This window comes from Charadrius vociferus, unplaced genomic scaffold (genome assembly GCF_000708025.1).
Source record: "Charadrius vociferus isolate BGI_N301 unplaced genomic scaffold, ASM70802v2 scaffold88, whole genome shotgun sequence".
Lineage (NCBI taxonomy): Eukaryota > Metazoa > Chordata > Aves > Charadriiformes > Charadriidae > Charadrius > Charadrius vociferus.
Window position 1 is genome coordinate 2,886,021 of NW_009649619.1, and position 22,714 is coordinate 2,908,734.

A 22,714-nucleotide genomic window follows, 5' to 3' on the forward strand; every position below is an offset into this window, starting at 1 on the left:
CACATCAACTGATGTCAGATTTTCAGTGAAAGCTCCTCAGAAAATTACGTTTATGTGATGGCATTGCACGTATACTGTACATATAGGTTTTTGGCTGCTCATCCCTACCTTATCGTTCTAAATCCACTGACTGATTTCAATCATATTTGACAGAGAGATAGACAGCCATATGGCTGAAGTAGCTGTAATGGTTCACACCACAGGTCCATCTAGATCGGCGACCTGTCTCCACCAGCAGCGAACAAACAATACAGAAGTATAAGAATGGAGGAAGCATATAAATAAAGATGCTTCCCAAATATATTTTCCAGCCTTCAGCAATTTGCAGCTCAGGCAGTTGGCTGCTTGGATACCCACAGGCTTCTATGTGGTACTGCCTGACCCCTCAGCACAACAATAGAGACTGCTGTGTTTGTTATTTTTGATGTTTAGTCTTCAAAAAATCAAAGCATATGTAAAATTGGTCAACCAGTCTGGATTGCTGCTACTGTAACATATTACTGTTGCTACTCATTTCTGTAATCATTAGATGCAGCTCTGATATTTCTGGGCACGCTGCAGATGCAGAGCTCGCTCAAGCAAATGGGGATTCAATTTGAAGGCCACAGAATTACAGGGCCCAAAATTCTAGATTAAATCTGCAGCCTGGGAAACAGCATCTAACATTTTAACTACTTGTTCAGTTAAGCTTTCTGTTCTTTTTCAAAGAGCCCAAAACAATGTCACCTCCGAAAGAAAAATCTCCAGTTCTCTGCCGTTGCCTTTTTCTACACAACCAGAGTATTTTTTAGATTTAAATATTTAACATAGCATTTGATAAGCTCTTAAAACCACATCTGCAAGCATGCCAAGAGAATGAACTTCTAAAGCATGAAGCAAGAATATTTTTTTCCTGGACTGGCTTGACTCCTAATTGTAAATTTTTTTGAAATATAGACTAGCTTTACTTATCTCCTCTAATAATGTATTCTAAATTGAATTAACAATCCTTCCTGCAGAACCAAACCTATTGTCTGAATATTCTTTTCCGTTCCCATGAAAATTCAAGTGGAAGCAGAGCTGACATCCAAAGATGACATATGTAAAACATCTTGACTGTTTTGGGGATATTTCAGGAATCCAGTACTATGCATAGGCAATTCACCTTGGTCATCAAAGTTATATATTCACTACCAGAAAAGAAAGATCAAATTTTAAGTGCTGTTTGTGAAATATTCTCAGTCTGTCATGTAGCGTTACTGCCCAACAGTAAAATACAAAAATTGAAAGTGAGCTTCCAATCTGCATCACACAATCCTTTTTCAAAGCCAGAGCTTTCTTTTTTTTTTTTTTAATTACTATCTAAAAATAATTACTCTATTTCAAAAAAGACATTATTATGCAAGACATATGGAAACATCTGTAGAGGATACCACAAGCTGGGAAAACTGTTCTTTTGACGCAGGGCTGTTGGCACATACGTTCATACTGGTTACTCTCCCTCACAGCTGCTCTGTCTTAACCAGAACCACAGGATTAAATATCATTGTACCAGATAACATCATATTTATCAGAGGTTGCATCAACCTACCCTGACCTCAAAAATTACATTTCATTATCGCTGAGAATGGCTTACGGTGCTTAAGACCTATCATAAAGAGGCTTTATAAGACTGCATATGGGAGCAAGGACTTTGACGCTGCATCAAGATTAGGCAAAGAGTCACAATGTTTAATATCCTTCTTATCATGAATAAGGACTGGACTTTATATTTCCTGAATATTGTAGGTACCTGAATTTGTTCTTTATAAATGAGAAAGATAAACATGGCCACATGATCTACAGAAGGGGACAACAGCACACTCCTACCTGAAAGATGTACTGCCAGCACAAACATGCTAAAGGTCAAGGCAGTTATATTATAATGACAGAGCGATGCTGATTAATATTTTAGTCAGAAGACCAGAGACATAGCAGAGGCAGATGCAAAACTTGTTTTGCACCTTTTGTGATATGGTGCACTGAATAGCATTAAGATGCTCGGGGGTACTTTAACACCCCTTATTCCAAAGACAAAACCAGGCCTCCACAATGAAACAAAAACGGGGGGGGGGGGGGGGGGGGGGGAGAGTTGGGGGTTGCCTAGTGAAACAGGAATAACACAAAACAGAAACAGATCTGGGCCTGTTACTTCAAGTGCTGACTAAAAGATGTCCTCTAGTCCCCCAGCACTATCACCCTCCCGGTGGGGTGGGGTGGGTGCCTCTCCGAGGACTATTTCATCAGCAGCTTCACACAAGGACAGACTGGGCCCAATGCCTCCCCCACACTGTCCTTTACTGGGTGGAATTTGGTTTCTCTACGTCCGCCTTTCATGTTAACTGTTTCATCCCTACTTACCTTGCTAAAATAATTAATTTCAGCAGAAGTACTGACACACAGCTACCAGGATGGAGTGGAAGGGGACCATTCCCATGCAAATGCCAAGCCCTTCTGCTCCCTGTGGCCACATTCAGAATAAATTTGGGACACCTCAAATTACATTAACAGAAGTCAGATACTGTAAAATACTGGGAATGAGCCCCTTTGAGAGGAAAAAGGATGAAAACACATTTATCTTCAGTATTATCCCTGAAGCAGCAGAACTTCACATCTGTGCCAATGGAAAGGGCGTAAAGGAGTGGAGGGAACATCCAACTGGGTTAGGAGACTATTAGAAAGGGCTTGGGAGCAGTTGGGAGAATTGGTCAGGGGCCAAATATGTCAGAGAAAACACTGGAAAGGGCCGGGGGAGTGCTGGAGAGTTCTCTGCATTCAGTCCAAAGCCAAACCAGGAGGTTTCCAATCTGTGAGCACTGAGTTTTCGCCAGCTTTTTGTATTTCCTTACCCAGCCTCTGCCCTAGGTGTTCATTACTTGAAGAGCCATGAGGCCATTAAAGCTAAGTGGAACTATACAGCATTATCTGTGAAAAAAACCTGCTATTTCACCAGGCAATGCCACATCCCTAGCTAATGCCGTCCTGTCACACAGCACTACGCTTTAGTTTAACCAGTATGAAGAATATTAACACAATCGGTCATCTTAGAGCCAGGTTTCAAAGTAGCCTTGCATTCCAATCTTAACCCTCTAATACATTTTAAATGACCTTCAGCTCAAGTAGATACAAGAAGGAAAAGATTGCAGGCCCTGATAAATGAGGTCTATATTTCTTTATTTTACTCCAGCAAAGACTTAGGCATTCGACAGATTCTTTGGAGACAGTTTTTGTATGTCAGCATTTAACAGGCTGTAGCCAGGCCTGCAAAGCAGTTTCAGCAACAAGCTCTTAATGTGAAATTCTCCCCCTTAGAGATTGATGTTTTTCATGCTTGGTCTCTCCCCAGTCTGTAAGTCCAGATTGTTTTAGAAATATGTTAAGAAGTTCTTTCTTCATGTTACGAGAACTACTCTTTTCTGTCTTCATAGATATAAGGATAGGTACAACAGCTAACCAGCACAAGAAGGAAAATATTTTTAATTCATCCCTGGAACACTTCTGCACAGTTAACTTTTAACACTTACACCTTCTCATGGCTCTTTTTGTAGAAATGCAGTAACTTCAGGCTTCTCACATCCCCTTCACATAAGGTAGTAGTACTGTCTATTTTACAATTGGGATATAGAGGCAGAGGTGTATCACTCTGATTTATCCCACCAAACTTTAGGATGTATCAGCCCCAAGGGACAAAGACAGATACCTCTGGAGATCAGTTTTGCCTATCTAGAGCTGAATAGTCCTTTGGAAATACTTTTTTTCCTATCGATTTATCATGCTAAGTACCTACACTTCCAGCTTGACCCTCTCAGAAAGACTGGATGAGCCCAGGCTTAAATGAGTTGTGGAAGAAGTCCACGCAGAGCGGAAAACAAACGTATAAAAAGAGGACAAATCGAGAAGCAGGATCAACAGACACGATATAAATTCTTTGTGCCACTAACCTTAAGCATCTTCTTTTCCAAAACATGATGCTCCCAGACCCAAGTCTTGCATTCATTCAAGACCACTCAACCCTAACACTGGTACCCATGACTTACAGCAATGCACCAGCACTTGGCAGAGGTAGGAGGTCTGAAGTACAGTTATGTGCTTCTATACCCTAGATGTCCTATCTGACACATAATATAAACTGTGCCAAAAAGCCAGCATTTTCAATATGGGAAAAATTCATTTGTTCCCTTATCTGCCTTTCAGCCACAGAATAAATGGAAGTCTGAGGTAAGAGTTAGAAGAAACTTACGCATCTATATATCATCTCAGAAGGTGCAGCAGATTAGTTTTGTAACTACCAAAAAACCACATTTCATGTCTTCAAAATGGCATGTATGACTATGACGTGTTTAATACCAGGGTACTTTATTACAGAACTTAATACTATTAAACAGTTAAAACTTCTGTAGAGTGTGCATAACGTTTACTGTTGTCCTTCATTACATTGAGCATCTCTCTGGAACGGCTATTTATTTTCCAATCTTTTTTTCTAATGAGTTTGTTCTATATTTGTATTGTAAATGCCTGTCTCTATTTATATTCTATTTCTGAAACTTACAGCATAGCCTTCTCTGTTTACAAGTCAATAGCCTTTTTCTTATGGAAATTGCCTTATCCCAAAACAAAGAAAAAAAATCTGAACCTTTTAATTCTTGCAAATTGTTTTTCTTGAGTTTGGGGTTTAGCTGATGCCATGATAGAAAGGCACTAATAACCAGAGTGCAGAGGACACAGCCCAAACCCAGTGGCAATTTTTCAGCTGGATGTTGTTTGCAAACGGATGTTTTTCTTGCTCCCTCTCCACCCTCCCATATCCATGCATTTCTTTTGAGTTTGATCCAAAGTCTATTTAAACCAACGGGAATCTGGATTAAGCCCATTGTAAACATATTAAAAGTAAATCAGATCTTGAAATTTCTTTCATGAAGGGAAGCATCCATTTTTGATAAAACCAGTATTTGCAAAAGTCAGATCCTGGCACAGGAGAAACAGCCACGCTGCAATTTCCACAAAATGCACATAGCTGTACAGATTTATGACTTTAAATGTCAAGTTATAAGGGACACAAGACTACTCAAAGAGAACAGCTTTATTATATTATACTTAATTGTATTATACTTAATAATGCAAGCTTTGTTATCCTATAGTGGGAAGTTACACTTCTGAAGATCTCTCTAAATAGACACTTCTTAAAGTAAAAGTTCACTCACAATGTAGAGGAGAAAGGGAGCAGAAGTCGACTCCTGGAAATGACCTCAGATCTATTATGTCAATCCATGATCACCTATTTATATTTGGGTTTTTACAACACTAAAGGCCACAGGAAAAATACATCACCCATATATCTAAAACAACATTCAACTCCTTTAATTTCCCCGCTTTGGAACACGAAAGATCTTTTCAACAGCACAGAAAGAGTATTCCAACCTCTCCCAATCCCATTACCTTCTTAGGGCAGTAGGCCTGTATTTTTCAACAGCAAGCAGAAGGGAAAAGACGCTTTCAGTCCAGCCCAAGAAATAGCTTGTAGAAGTTTATTTTGTAGACACAACAAAATGAATAAAACATCCATTCAAGATTATTCAGCCACATCCCGAAGACAGGAGCATGTCAAAAGCTGATCAAGGTTTAGGGGAAAAAAAAAATTCTTCTATTTTCCCTGCCAATTCTTCAATGAACTCTCTTTTTCCCAATGGGAGAACAGTGACATTTTTTTTGAGGAAGACCAGTGTCAAAAATATGGAAACAAAAAGTTTATTTCAGCTAAAATATGACTTTCAACAGTCAAATGTGCAAATGGTATCCCAGTGAAAACTCTTGTGCAGTTATCAGAAAAATACAGACCAAAATGGCTCAGGCTTTCTTTCAGAGACTTAAAATGAGCAAGCATAACATATTACAGTATTAGTTAATTAATACAGCATCGTTATTACCGCTATATGAAGAAAGAAATTATAAATGTTAACGTTCAGTGCAGGGAGACGTTAACTCAGTCCAGAGATTTCCTACCTATACTCACACAAACCACCCGGCTCAGAGAGCTGCCCACAGGCACCTGTGCAATTTCAAGGGCATTGATTCCCTATCAGCAGGGAAAGAAATCAAGTCCCCTCCATATTGCCTGGTCCCAAGAAGGTAAAAGCATCCTTTAATCTCTGTGACAACAAATAGACACCAATTTACCTGAAGTGATATTTTTTAAGCTTCCGTCTCCCTTCCCCAAGTCACAGCACAACCAGCCTGAAGTCCATTTCTCAGGGAGGAGACATAACATATACTGCTCTTAATTCATTGCACTAATTAACTAAGGCACAAGAAGACGATGATCACAAAATTTTTGAACAAAAGATAGAAGAGGTCCAGAGTATGGATGTAAAGGATATAAAAGACTACAGTGGAAAAATAGGAATCATCAGATACCTGGAAATAATGTGAATTCCCCATGAATAAAATAAAAAGGCAGTAACATGCTACCAGAGAAATGCATCAACCAGGAAGGCGAAAAAAGATGCTCAAACACGTCAGTTCAGTTCTTTGGTTCTCATCCAACTCGAGCAGTGTCCATTTTCCCAGTGGGTTAAGCTATTTGGAGAACTGTCAGTCCCTAAGAAATATTTATTCCTTAGTGCCTGAAGAGAAATAGCTTAGGGAAATGTGCAGGGTCTCTGATCACAGCTCAGGCAAGTCTTTGTTTTGGTTTTAGTATCCTGGTACCTAGGGTTGTCCTTCCTTTTTCTTTTCTTTCTTTTTTTTTTAATTTTCTCAGAGCAAAGAATACTAGCAGTCTGTGGCTGTGCAAGACTGGCTGATATGAACAAGGACTGAGACATCTGTACCCAGGAGCAGTGCTATGACTAATAAGAAGCTTAGTCCGAAGTTTGTAAAATGGATTTGTGTCTAAAATCAAGACTAGCTGCTAAGTCTTTCTGTTCTTTTTTTTTAAAAACAGGAAAAAGAAAAAGAAAAAAAAAGGCAGCAACTTACATACTCCTCCCCCCACAAATCAATGCATTATAGATACATTCCTCTGGATCTGTCTTTAATTATTAATTACCATTCAGCTTTGCAGTGACTCTCGTGGTTATTTCACACTGACAGTCTAGAGAAAAGGGTCCATCCCACTTCAGCTACAAGAGGGGTAGGGGGATGGACAAAAGTAGAAAGGGGGGGGACGGGAACAATCAGTAAGCCTCCAAGACAATCTGCTTATTTTATAGTTTCAGAAGATGATGCTGTTTAAAATTTTATTTTCCACACCAAAGGAAAAGTACAGAAATAAAAAATTAAGTAACTGCCTGTAGCTAAATGTTTCCTATCCAGAACACTTAGAATTGAGCTGCAAAGCCATGGAAATAGATATTTCTTAAAGAAATTGCCACTGCAACCTTAATTCCAGTAATGTTCAATACAGTAAAGTATAACAGTCCTCATAGCAGGTAATGGCACATAATGATCACAAAAGCTAAATATTTTCTGCCTAAATTCATAATGAACCCAAGTGGATAAAGGCTACAAGGGAAATGTTTACTAGGGTGGTAAACAAGGTAATTCCTTTCTGAACTAAAAAGAAATTGAAGAAAACAAAAAAAAAAGTAACAAGAATACATGTTTTTACAAAAAATAAAACATTTTGCTTTCCAGTGTTCCTTTTTACTGTAAAGTGAATGACTGCTGTACATAGCCATCTCAGACAGCTTGTAAGGCATTTTGTAATGTATCCAGATTCACTAAAATGTAGCTTCTAGCTCCTAACCTGTACCTGCAGTCTAACTTACTCTAACATTATTTGTATTTTGTGTAAGATCCTATGATTGTTCCTGAATGTTTATGCATCAGAAACAGGCATGATATCCCAATTTATTCTAAATGATTAATTTGATATTTTGCTCTTGTATTGGGAAGGGGGGACGGGGACAAAATTCCCACAGTCAAGATTGTTTGCCTCTGACACAGGAGTAAGGAGAAGAGGCAGCAATAATTCTGGGCAGTGGAAATGGCCCACGTAAAGCATAAACCACAATCATATTTCCTAAAACATGCTCTCTTTATAAAGAAGCAGAAAGCCAAACATCTAGGTTCTTTGCATCCATTATCTCAGGCACTGTCTCATCCCAGGCTGTGGCTCTCCTCAACTCCCTTAAGGAACATACTCTTGTTGGGGGGTGCACTTGGGCATGTGGGACTGCAAGTAGAGCCAAGCACATGTCCAGGAGGAAAAAGGGATCTCTCCTGACCTCCTGCAGATTGATGCTCTGAGGTGTCAGACAACTGTCATCTTGCTTGCTTGAGATTTCCAGCCATTATGAGCACTGAAATGACAACACTCAAGTGGCCCTCCAATGAAAGGAATGAACTGAAGGCATCTCAGATGCAAAGCCCAAGGCTAGAAGGGGTCACATGGTCCTTCCTGTTCAGCTCCCTGTCCTCCTTCCCTTCCAGACACAAATACATGTAACTCAGAAAAAATGTTTAAAGCACATTGCTCAAAATACAGCTACCTATATTTAGAAGAAATACAGCTCCTACATCTTCCTCTAGTAAAGAGTCCCAGTATTTATTTATGCGGACAGCCAGGTGATGATGACTTATTTCTAGACTAAATTTGTCTACCTTCGATCTTTAGCTATGGGATCTTGTCATGTCCTTGTACAGGAGATTAAAAGGCCCCTGATGACAAATATAATCTCCATATATAAGTACTTACACACGGCAATCACATTACCTCTTGACCTTTCTTCTTTGAGAAGATCAATGACTACAATTCACCTCATAAAGCTTATTTTCCAGCATCTGGATAATTTTTTGTGGGTCTTCTCCCCACCCCTCATCCCTTATCTTCAGAGTATGTCCTCTAGAATTGAGGGTACTTCTGAGGTGAGGACACCAGATCTGAACAGCAGCAGCTATCGGAAGCAAATTTTCTGACTTGTACTTGACATACCCTTTATGGACAGCCCACAAACAGCTTACAGGAGCCTCATCACAGGTTTCCATGAATAGTGATTCTGGGATAAGCCAGCATAGTGCTGCTGTTGGAGAGCTCTGTTAAACATTTTGTTCTTCTTTCCCTAAAAGGGAAAGATCACTTGGGAAACTCGCCTAATAAAATTGGGGCATGCAGAGGGGGGATTAAATGAATGCAGATACATACAAAAATAATCAGCATTTTTTCATCCACGCCACCAGGTTCTCCCCAAGAATCCAAGAACTTTCCAAACCCAGACATTATTAATCTCTCAGACTCCAAAGAGCTGTTTCTAATCTGTCTCCTCTTGTTTAGCCTTAGGCTTTGTAGACCTCCACCTACACCTCCAGCAATAATTATTCGAACTAGTCTCTGGTTCCCTGGGCTAATTGCCAGTAGAATCCAACTGATTTTCTGCAGAAGAATGAGTAAGCTTGTCAAGAAAAAGTCTGCAGCTGGAGACAAGGAGGGGGAAATGAGAAAAGAAAAAAAAAAAAAACAAAACAAAAAAAAAAACAAAAAAGAGAGAACAATCTTCCAAGTTCAGTTCACAAATACAGATAGGAATTCCAGCAACAAGAACAAACCTCATGAGCCCTTTTTGCCATAGCAATTCAGTTTAAGTACATGTTGAGCAAGCTACCCCCTCAATAGCCTTACATTGACTTCTGTGTTGCTGCCTCCCAAAGCAGCCTTCCACCCTGACAGTCTCACATTCATTTTTGTTACTTCCTGATTTACAGCTCTTCATCTGGCTCTATTACAATTAATTTTGCTGGAACTTCATCATCTAATCAGCCATTTCAGATTATCTTTGCAACAGCCTTCATTATTTTAGCAATTTTCGTGCCATTTACAAACTTAACAGCAAAATTTATGTCAGTGTCCATATCACTGATTGAAAATAGAGAAATATTGACTAGCACTGGATTCAGAACTAAAGCCTAGAAACAAAGGTAATGAGTTTTCACAAAATCGTGAATTAAGTCCCCAGTGCTTCCCCAAGGGTCATTTCTTTTTTTTTTTTTTTTTTTTTTTTTTTTTTTTTTTTTTTTTTTTTTTTTTTTTTTTTTTTTTTTTTTTCCTCCTCCTGGCACTTGCCCCAAATGGGCCATTCTAGCTGGTGGAAAACACGCTCCGACTTCTGTAGCTGACAGACCTGCCTTCGACTGTAAACACCCCAAATCCTTTTTTCAACACTAAGCCATCATTTGAATTCACAGCTTTTAAGGAAACACCATGTGTTCCTACTGTCGTATTTACCCAACACTAAAAAGCCTACCAGGAAAAATAAATTTTATTCTCCTAACGCAACGGGTTACATTCCTAATTGCAGAATTGGAAACAGTTAAAAAAGAAAATTGTTCATTGCATTACATCATGCTTAGCACTACAGCAGTTCCAGTGTTTCAGTTAGCTTGAGGGCTTGCAGCGTGCTTGCTCCAATCAAAAGACATACTCTCAACTCATCTCTCCATAACTCTTTTCTTCATCACCTCTCCAGGAAGATGAAGCTTTAGAGTTTGTACTTAATATCACCATTATAACCAAGCACTCTCTACCCTCCTCTTGTCTTTCAAACTGTGTTTCTCTCCTATCCCTTTTTTCTTAGAACTGTAATAAAGGTGCAAAGGCAAAGATTTATGTTACTCATCCTTCCAGGTTGTATTCAGCTTCTCATGGCAAGTTGGGCATATAAACCAAGTCCCCTTACATCCAGGTAGTTGTGGGGATCCTACCATTGATATTTATCATTCAGCAACTCCCTATCAAAAACTACATACAACATTTAGAGTATTGTGTCCATTTTGGGGATCCTGCTGCAACAAAGAATGACAGACTGGCGTCAGTCCAGATCATGGTTAGAGAGCTGAAGCACATGACAGACAAGGAAAAGTAAGGGAGCTCCATTTGTGTAGTGAAGAAGAGAAGACTAAGGCAGCATCTTCCACTAGCTAAAGAGAACAAAGAGACAGATTCTTTGAACAAGAGAAAAAAACCCACAAGCCAGAGGGTAAATTCCAGTGGGATATAAAAGGAAAAATATTTTCACCGTGAGAGTAGTTAAGTACTGGGACTCAGCGAGGCTGAGGAATCGCTGTCCTCGGAGATCTCAAAACATGCCTGGACCAAGCCCTTAACAACTTCATCTCACTTTTGATATAAGCCTTACTTTGAGCAGGAAGCTGGACCAGATGACCTCCAGATGCCCCTTCCAACCTCAATTATTCTGCAATGCTATGTCACATGAACTGCTTTTAAATTAATCTCATGTGCCTTAATATCTCATATGAATATCATAATTTAAGACAAAAGATTTCTTGATCAAATTTCTAAGTCCAAAACTTTAGAATAAACCAAGCTTATTCTATTACCATAACCACTTTCACCACTTTGTAAAGAAAAAGTTTTTATTCTCCTTTTAATAACGGCTTCATAAAAGCATATTTGAATAATTTATAACGTATCAACTCTACTACTGCTATTGCAGTTAGCTTTTTCCACTATGATAAGCAGACAGTAAAAAGTCTTGTTTTTCCTGAGATAATGCAAGTTCAGAGATAGCATTTCAACTCAGACTTTACAATCTGTAACCCAGTTTCATGGCATAATTCCTGGGCAGAGTACCGAGTACATTGCTAGGTTTCAGTTCTTTTTTACCTTTGCTTTTCTCCTGTCCTTTCTCATTATTACAGTATGGCAACAGAAACTGTATAGCTACAATAACTATAGCTTAACCTAAACGCCTTGAATAACATTTAGTATGAATATACTCACTCAGTAATGAGTATGACTAATAACAGTCCTCCCCAAAAATTACTTTCTTTAGTACATCAATAGTTGTACCCAGTGATTTGGTCCCAGTGATTACACAGGTTCATGGCAGAGCTGGGAAGACAGCCGAGGCCTCTTAAGTACGCCACCTTTACCACTAGACGATCCTGCCTTCACACATCTCAACCACTTCTTCCAGTGAGATACTACAGTTCATTTGTATATATGGTTAAATAAATCAACAAATATCAACAAAAGGCTTTAATAACTTGTGGTATTAAACATTATTAATTCAGGGGTATGTATTATAGACTAGCAAGCATATTTTTAATTGTGATGCTTAGAGTTGAGCCCATAATTTTCCCAAGAAGGAGCAAGAAATATTCTCACTTCTTTTCCTAAGCACTGCTATATACACTCTTTGCAAAGTGGGGGGGGGAAGGGGGGGGGGCACTATATAATACCAGTGATAAGCAAATGATATTCTAACACCCGGTCTATAAAATGTTTTGAAATATTCTGGATGAAACATTGCATTGAACTATAACGCCACATCACATGTTGTCATTTTAGAGGTAAAACTATATGCTATTGCAGTGTGCCTTTCACCCCAATTCATATCACTGAAAAGCAAGGGGAGAAAGAGAGTGGCAGGACGGCTCTTTTTGACAAAGTACCCTGTAGCAACCATATCAATTAGGTTTGCATAGATCTTGAAGTGTGAGGCAGTTAATGAAACACTGATCATTTTCCCCAACTCTAACTTAGACATGTTAATTAAAAATTAGAGGAAATCATCATCATATAAAATGAGTTCACTGAGAGAGAGTATAAAAATACCTACCAGGCAATGGTCTGTACACGAGACTTCTTTTCAACACTAATTAAAATGGATATTTCTGCACATGCAAGTCTACCCAATGAAACACAAATAATAGTGTGAGTTTAACATTTAATGATTTCTCTGTTAAAGAGAAGACTTTCATTCAGGAATGCTATAATTTACTCTGAGTAAGATCCACTTAATCATCGTGTTTACTGCCTCCTTTTTCTTCCCACATTTCCTTTTTCTAGCCAGCCATGCAATTGGCAATTTAAGATTTAAATTCTGACCACTTAAGCCTTCATCTATTGCTTTTCCCAACCCCCATCTTTATTTTCCTCCTTGTACCACACATGATCTAGCTGAAAATCTCCCATAGCTGACAAAATGAGCCAGTTCCACCGGCTCATAAACCACTGACGAGTACAGCTTCACCCTACAGCGGAAGAATTCCCCCTAGCAGCAGGATGAGTTCAGTTCAGCTGCAGAAGTGAAGAGAAGGGGGGTTACAGAAAGCTTTGCAGAGGGAGGGAGAAGAAGCCAAGTCAAAGGGAGTAAGGAGAAGAGGGGAACTGGTCTGGAGGCTCACCTCCTGAACAGAGAAAATTCAGATTGAGTTCCTCTGATGGTAAATTTTCAACCCCTTAAGGAAGTCTCCTTCACCTTAACTCCCCATGAGCAGAGTACAGATACAATAATTCTTTGTTTTCCTCACATAGTCCTTGGCTTGCTAAAACTTTATGGTCTTTGAGACAAACGCTTTCTCTCAGACATGTGTAAAGCATTTAGTGGGATGAAATTCCGACCTTGACTGAGATCTTACGGAAATACACAGTGGTTAGCAAGATTAAAGGATGCAACAACAAGCACTCCATAGACTGGCAATGATAGGATTAAAACCATGACTTTTTTCTCATCTGTCTTTTTCCTGTCTATCTCTTCCCAGATAGCCCTGGTTCCTAGTCTACCACGGGAATCTCTTATTCCTCAAATCAGCTTCTCGTGCCTGTGTATTCACAAGCAAAGCTGCTAACTTAGAGAAGGCTATTTTTAGCAAGGGTGCCTGGTTTCCCAGAGCGACCAGGGCTATAGCTGCAAAGCATGTCTTTCACATCTCCTACCACAATGAGGTGGAGCAGCCAGACCGGGCACCAGGGCTGCTATAGCAGATGAGTGAGCACGATCTGCCCTGAGCGCTCACTTCACTTTAAGGTAACATTAACTCTTTGGAACACATTAGCTTAAATTAAATATGTAACAGACTGCAAAGATGAGGCTGAATCTATACCCTACGTTCATAACAAAATGATTAAACTAACTTCTTTTTATTAAGATGTACTTGAGTGGATGAGGAAGACGAGATGAGTCACTCTTCTTTCTGAGCCCAGAGAGATTTCTCTTAAGTCCATCCTGCTACTGCAGCAGAAGTGGAAGGAGTCTGGGCCAGTAGCCGACTATGAAGAAGAAAGAAAATAATGGTGTATTGTGAAAACCACAATGGAGGCTAATGGCCAAAAATGTCATGAATCGCTGTCTTAATTAATGCTGCTAATAAAAAAAAAACAAAAGTCACTGTCCAAGTATTTTTATTGTTAAACTGCACACAAACATACAGAGAAGACCTCAGAACCTTTCTGAGCAAAAGGACCCACAGCCTAAGAAAAAAAACAAAAAAAAACCAAAAAAAAACCAACTAAGAAAAGCAACGCAGCTGCAGCAAGTGGCCACAGCTCACTGCAACAAGCATGGACTTGTTCGGCTGCATGAGCAACATTTTCCAAGCCTGAATGGTGACTTTCTCAAATACTCATCACAAAGTGAAAATGACCCGTCCCTACCACCCTGTGCAGGGTGCTCAAAGAGAACTGAAATCATGACCTTTAGGAAGCACGGAAACACAGGCTCCTATTTAACAAAAGGAGTTTAATACATTAGTTGTGGCCCAGAAGGGACAGGCAAGTTCACATAGTTCTACTGCACAAGATGTTCCCTCAACAAAAAAGGCTCAGTCTAAGTGTGCAGGATTCCAAGAATCAGAATCCCATCCAGCCAAAACTCTGCAACAGCCCAAAGGGGACTCAAATTAAGAGGACCTAACCCTGTACTTCCAGCACAGAAACCATGATTCAGCAAAGCACCCAGGCACATACCAAGTATTCATCGAATTAGGGCTCAACTCCTAAAGCTCGTTTTCTAAAGGACAACTGTGTGGCTGACCTAGACAGCAGCAATTCGTTCCAAGCCAACTTTTATTCTATTCATACCACAGACTAGCAAACGTCATTGATCAGCTGCAATTTAGAATTAAAGAAAAAAAATGCATTGCAACAAAGGGGGTTTTATTAGTCTATTTTTTAATTCTGATATTCCTACTGCAGGAATCAATTCTTCAAACGTGACTGAATTTTAATGTAATAAAGAAGAGTGCCATTTAATTGATGCTCAACTAAGTTTTCTTTTATAACACACACACAAGAATTTTGTAAATTATCTCCTACCTGCTTGTAGCACCTTGGAAGCACCCAATATTTCAAATCTGTTTATAGCATTAAAGTGTAATTGGATAAGCTGTGAGGTTGTTTCTGCCATGCTTCTGGAAATATCACAGGTGTCATGGGCTATTTTTAAAATTTTTTTATTTAAAAAAAAAAAACCCAGACACTTCATTTCAGCATCTAATTCTCGCCCCCACAAGGATGACTGTATGTTCATTACACTGATGAATTTCTGCTTTTAAGAATGTCTCAGTGTGGAAGAATAAGACTGGCAGTTGCAGTTAGGATAAAATTCTTCCCACAAACCCAAAATTGGCTGGTCTGATTCTTTTTTCTTTCATTCTCTACAGACTCAGTCAGGGTTATATGACTATCTCCTGTTACATGAATGTGATCACTTATACAGTCCATTGTGATGCATCAGAATAAGTCTCATTAGATTCTACATGAATATATCAAAACCCCTATACCTTGTGAAAGCTGCATCTCCTTTTCTGAACCAGATCACTTCATTTTAAACAGAAAGCATTGGTGGCTTGAAAAAAAAAAAAAAAAAAAAAAAAACATTTTAAAACGCCATCTGTCCGCATGCCATTCAGCACACCTATAGATTATATTTTAAAAGAATCTCAAATAATATATTGTGCTGCTGCAACGTCTGGTAACTGCAAAGTACTGTAAGTCATACTAGAAAAAAAGTTGAAAATAGCCTGTCTCCAAAAGCATAATGCCAGTTATGTTAAAGCAAGAATTCTCCCCTTAATGGTTATAACCTTGCAATAGTAGCGAATAGTAATGAAAAGGAGTCCTTCCTCAACTCATCCTTTAAGACCAATTTATATCCATAAAACAACGTTCTGATAGTCGCTGTAGTTTCAACCTAGAAAATGAACTACTTCTGTAAAGATTAAGCCTTAAAATTTACAAAAATTACCTGCACCAGTGAGCTCCTGCTATGGATGTCTATTGCACAGACAGACTTTCTAGCAACTTCATCTGCAGACTGTAAAATTATCATCTGTTGAAACGATGCTTCATTGCAGCTGATCAGGATTTGGAAGTGACAGTATTAACTAGCTGAAAACTATTAAACAGCTCTTAAAATTGTGCATATAATTTGCACCAATTTACAACCAGATTTTCCCTCACAAAAGTCAGTATAATACGCACTTCTGCTATTTTTTCTTTTGGTGGAAAGCCATATTTTCAAGCATTCCTTTCTTTTATGAACATATCTAACACATTGCCAGACTACAAACACTGCCCTTAAAATGGCAAATCCTGTTGCTGACAATGTGAAGGAAAGAGTTGTTTTACTGTAATCCCCTTCTCCCACTGTGGGAAAGAAAAAAGAAAGAAATAGGAACAAGCTCAAAAAAATAGTAAAGTTTCCTAGAAAATTTAAGCTAAGAAAGAAAAGTAAAGTATTCCGCAGTGTGCCTAGTTGTGCTTCATCTGCAGTTGGTTTCATTTAATGGCATTGCATACAGGCGGCACATTGGTAGCCAGGCTCAGACTGTCTACTTTAAATCTAAAATTAAGATGAGCTGGGTCCAATTGCTGCTTAGGAAGAGCTACAGTGCTCAATGCGTGCAAACCTCTCTCATGGTAAGCTTTCAAAAGCAGGCGCGGACACTGAACTACTCATTTTCTTTCAAAGTTTCACCACCTGCTTTACATAAACAGCTGCTGAAATCAGAGTTAGGCTGTAGTTTGACACTGCAGCAGAGCTACCCCGAGGGCTTCTAGTGAAACACCCAAGCACTGCATCAGTATTAACTCACCCTGACAGTTCAAATCTGATGAACAAACGCTGAAAAGTTAATTTTCTATTGTCAAGCTTTACGTTGGCTCAGGTATTATCTGCCTGCACCGTTCCAATTGCCCCTATGGATCAGGTAACATCTGTCTTCCAGCATCAGGCACGGAGCCAGCCCGGATTTCACGCCGCGCTGCCTGGCTAATTTGACAGCATTGCTCCAGATCACACTTGGGCTGCTGGATGATGAAGGAGCACCTGGTTTGGGATTAACGATCACGGAGCTGGCCTCTTTTATTTCTGATTCACGTCGACCTGGGAGAAGCAACAGGCTCCCGGAGAGAGGACAGAGCAACGGTGTGCTGGCCAACGCACTCCTGTCCTGCGGGATCGCACAGCTCGCACTAAGGGGACGCAAGCACGCAGGGCTGTGCCTAGAGCCCACAGGAAAACCCTCCCCCAGGACTGTGCGCTGAGGCCACCCCTGTCACGGGCACCCGAAGGTGGTCAGAGCCTGCTCACTGCTATGCAGCTCCAGCCGTCAAATTTCTCTAAGCTAAGGTGGGCACAGAGACAGAGCAACAGCCTCCCAGCAATCTGCTCGCGCTGTGGAGCCAGAAACGTGGGTGAATTCAGTCCCTGGCCATCCTCGATTGAGCAGAGCTGTAGAGGCGTAATTCTGACCAGGCCAGCCTGGACCACGCGGCGTTACAAAATCCAGCTGTGTATTTCAGATGCCACCCAGGTTATTTGCCGTTCAGTGGAAAAGGTCAAGACACACTCTCAGTCTGGGACCCCATTACTGCATCAAATTTAACTGTGTAATAAGCTGATAACAAAGATCCTTGGCATTTAAATTTGTTTTTTCTTAAAACCTCCAGAGTCAGAACTGGCACTCTGAGTCGATAACAAACTTATGTGAACCGTGAGTGTGTGTAAGGGGAGAAAACATAACCTCCATGGAGTACAGGAAACAATTGGTGTAACGATGTTTGTTGTAACTCCTGTTTTCCCCAAAGACCGACTCCATTGCAAAATTTAATTTAGGTTACAAATAAGCAGAAAGTCTGTAACAACTGAAATGTAAATTATTCCTTTTTACAGAATGGTTTGAGTAAAACAAATTCCACAACAATTCCCCTACACCTCACTGCTAAAGTGACTGACTATGACTTGTCCTCCAAAACCACCATTTTCTGTATCCAGCTGGTTTCCATGGTACAGCAAGAATGGAAGTGACTGAGTCATATCACTTAACCCTGATGAGCTAAGTGGCTTGTTAATATAAAGACAGCCTCACTCCTACTATGGAGTTTTTCGTGTTAGGATCATATGGGTTTTTTGCTAGTATGTAAATAAGCGTCACCAAAATTGTCCCTAGTTACTTTAAATGAAATCTGTGCATCATCATTAGAAAAGATCCTAAAGTTCCTTCCTTAAACAGTGAATGCAAGACTCAAATCCTCCCTGTTTCAGAGATGTGAACTAAAGGAACATCTCCATTCTCAATACCGAAATAGTGCCTCAGGCTATTACAGAGTCCTGCAATACACATACACTGTCTGTTGTTTATATTTTTTAAAAGTCCTTGCAAAGAAGGGGGAGAAATATTTTTACCAGAGTTGGTTTGTTTTTCTGACAGACCTAAACATGAAGTCCAAGTCTAAATGCTATTAAGTAGATGAGATGAGGTGATTAAGTAGATGAGATACTAACATTAAGAAGTAATAAACTCTAAATCTCAAGAGATACCAAAAGATGTACAAAATACGTATAAAATACAAAAACTGTAAGATAGGCTTTAGAATCATTTAGAGACACCCAGAAAATAACAAACTATTACGAAAACTTGAAAGCTTTTCTTACTATTTACTAAGAAAAAGACAGATGTATCAGAAATCTTTATACCACTGTTAGATAAAAAGAGCTGTTCATACGTCCGTTGTGAGAGCACTACTCGACTTGCTGCAAAGCAAGCAAACTGAGATGATACTTGGGGTGGTTTTCTTGTACCACTAATGAATCACAGTGCTTTTAAAGCAACATAAAATTAGGAACAGATGCACTAAGTGTCCAGGGATATTAATACCAGTAGTGTAGACATTTACGCGTTTGTGACAGTGCCATAACTGAGCCTGCCCCTCAGCAGCACTCTCTTTAAACACAGCCAGCCATAATATCACTGCCCCTCTGCTTTAAAAGCTAAGGGGAGCAGAAAAGAAGCCCCCCATGAAATACCATGGTTCACTAAAGAGATACCACCATCAAACCACGCAGTCAGGACGTTGTTTAGCATGATACTTGAGAAATACAACTGTCTCCGCTCTGTTCCCAGCGCAATGGCCTTTGACAGACACCAGCACTTTACACACTGCGGCAACAAATAACCATGTGCCCAAGAGCCACTGAGGTGGGGTCAGAACAATTCATAGACACAGTGACAACCAACTACTGGCCACAGTAAAGCTGGGACAATGTGACAAAGGTGCAAAATGCTGGCCACTCTGTCCGTTATGCCCAGACGTGGTCAAATTATTCAAGGTGCCAATTAACTATAGAGGGTTATGGATGTAGCACTCTGCAGAGCATGCAAAGGTTTATTTGATGAGGTGCAGCAGCAACTCATTTTTGCTGCTTCTTGCCCAGGTTTTGTCTAGAAGCAGAACAGAGGTATTTTATGTTCACAACCTCAGCTAATTAGCCTTTCCAGAAACCTGGGGAGCTCAGTACAGTGATTCAAGGGTCTTTAAATTGCACTCCAAGCATATCCTAGACGAGGTACATTATTCCAAAGCCTCCCAATACCCTCGGTAATGGAGAAATGACTACAACCATGATCTCTTGACTTACAATGAGAGGATCTTATACTGAGTGATGAGAAAGGCTACCTAAGGCCTCTATACTGCTACAGATCCTCAGGAGAGTAAACTAAATCAAACACAGGCACAAGTACAACATACACAGCAACCCTGAGCTTTGCACGAAGAATTCATTTGCACTGTCCATTTAAACATAGGTGAGAATACCAATCAGACACAGCTATTCCAAAAAGAAAAAAAACTGTTTCTTCCCAGTGCTAAAGCTTTGCTTCCATTTCCAAGGCACTTGATACAGCGACAATCAGTGTTTAACCCTGTTGTCTCTTTCTTTTTTGTAATTTGTATCATCTGAAGGTGTCACCTTGTGACAGGTGTGAAGGTGTCAGCTTGTTAAATTAACTACTGGATGCTTAAATACATTTTATTTGATTGCCATTCTGATTATTCAACACAGGCCTCATACCACACTCCTGAAAACTGTATCTGAGCAGATTACAGATTGAAACCTGCCATGTACGAGCCTTCTCCGAGCTTCCTCTGACCAGAATTCTGCATGCCACCAAGAATTTTATTTTAGATCTCTAAAAAAATAACACAAGTCTAAGCTGCTGTGTGTTTGCTTTCTAAAAAGGCAAGGAGAAAAAGTACGGCTTGTAAAGGGAAAATAAGTTGATGAGCTTTGCATTAGTCCAGGATCACAGAGAAAGACGTATTTCCACGCCTACCACCACATTACCCCTTACTAGTCAACAGGAGCAGCCATCCCCTACTGCACAAGTCTAACTACTTTAGCCAAAGGACTTCCCTCAATATTATGATGAGGGATGCTTTTGTGTTGACCATCCTTGGTCAAACCCCTCCGGGAGTTGCCTTTCTCTGAAGTCTGAGGCAATTAATGTTATGTTACTTAGTGCCGAGACCTGTGACTGCATGACATCCTCTACAATGGATTTTCTTTGCCTTCTTGAACCCGAGATATGTCACCCAATCCACAGAAACCCACCTAGAAGACAAAGAAAATTTACTCTGGTGTTACCTTTCCCCTTTATAATTATTCTGTTTTGCTTGGAAGCCTGGTAACCCTACCAATGAAACCCATCATAACAATGAAGTTAAAGAAAAAAACAAAACCAAAAACAAGACTAAGTTTCCGTGCACAATTCAGCAATTGAGAATCCCATTTAAGTCATAAAAGTCCTTTTTTCTCTCCCCACAAATGCAACAAATAAAGTCCCTGGCCTCAGAACCTTTTCCTGAGGGATATATCCTTAAAGGCATTTCAGAATGCAGTTGAGTATCAACTGCGAAACAGCATCACTCATCTATGACAACATGACAATTCAGGACGTTTCCATCAAGATGACAAAGACGCATAACTTAAATAAAAAAATCATGTTCAAATTATCAACAAATGAAAGTTAATGATGGATCAAATTTGGCAGAACTATTCTAACATGTAACACAATTTGGTCCCCAGCTATAAGATGTGAAATTTAAGTGATAAATGGTTGCTGGAGACCTTTTGAAGATAATTGACATGCTACAGTGCATTAATATTTCTTTCATTAGTATCAATCTGGAGCACTCATCTGTTGGCAGAAGGCCAAGTGCATTGTGTAAAAAAATACCCCTACCACAAGAGTCTTCTACTTGAAAAAAAAAATGACTCGGGAAACCAAATATTTTTATTATTAGTCAGATAGCATTAAGAATTTGATTTTTGACCTTGGCTCTTCACTGTCATCTCCTTTTGCATCTATATCTTTTATGGAAATGATAATACCAGCAGTTATTTCTTATTTTAAGTATTTGGTTTCTGTCTGAAATTGCGTATTTTGATATGAATATGACCTGAGTATCGCCTGCAGTTCCTTTCACAGATCAAAAGCACAAAAAGATTTTGGAAAGCCAGGTTTTTGTAGCAAGTGTGATGTAAGCCCATTGATTATTTTCAGAAGAATTCAGTTATAATTATCATCTTTTTCAGCTGTTCTAAGAAATATACTCGTCCTCTTCCTTTACCAGGCTCCTCTACTGTACAAGAAGTCTTGATAGGAGAGAACATGAACAGGAATCATAGGTCTCTGTGGGCTTCATCCAGCCTGCTGTTGCAATGCTATTATCTCCTCTCCATTTTTCCTCATAATTGCTCCAGTTGAAAGCCAGCATTCACTCATCATAAGCTCCTCACACTCATTCTCAACATAGGCAGCATAATGCACGTTTCAGCTCTATTGGGCACTTCTAACTTGTCACGGTGACTTTGGCCATAAGATTCTCCCAGTAAATAATTTAAGAAAGTTAAGTTTGTCAGGGTTCTGACAGCACCAATAGGCCTTATTTGCCCTGGGCAGCCTCCCCTTGGGCGCCAACCCATTCACCCTCTTGTCCACAGCCCTGGGATCTTCATTTCAGCTCCGGCTCAGGGTCCTGGACTGAGCTATGTCATAAGTGTGCCTGTTCCCACTCCCGTTCCCTGATGTCCCTGAATCGTTGCTTGGGTCTCCTGGCTTGACCTTGGACCTGACTCCTTACCTTGCCTGCAGCTAAGGAAATATTCATTTTACATCATTTTGAATCTAGGTTTGCTATTCCCACATCAAATTTAAAAAGCAAGAAAAAAAAAAAGTTTAAAAATGTTCAGACTCTGGTTGACCTGCTGTTCCTAGTTAAAAGAACAACCTAGAGAGGTTGTTATAGCATACACTGGCAGCTGAGCCGGAGAGATAGCACCACAATTCAATTAATGTTAAAAAGCTAACAAAAATACTTTTAAACCAATCATCGGTATGAAGTCAAATAAGTACAAAAGAAAGACAGAAAAGATAAATCCTGTGGATTCCCCTGAGCCAAACAAGCCCTGAATTCCCAGCATCAATAAAAGGAACAGAAAAAGAAGAAAGAAATGCAGTTGTCCCTTGTGCCATCATACAGAAGTTAAAAAGCACAAGACCCTTTTCACCCTGCACAATCACAGTTCACTTCTCTTTGAAAAGATCTAAAGATCTTTTGAGAGATGAAAATACATCTATTTTCTGCTATTACAACCACACTAGAATGATCCTCACA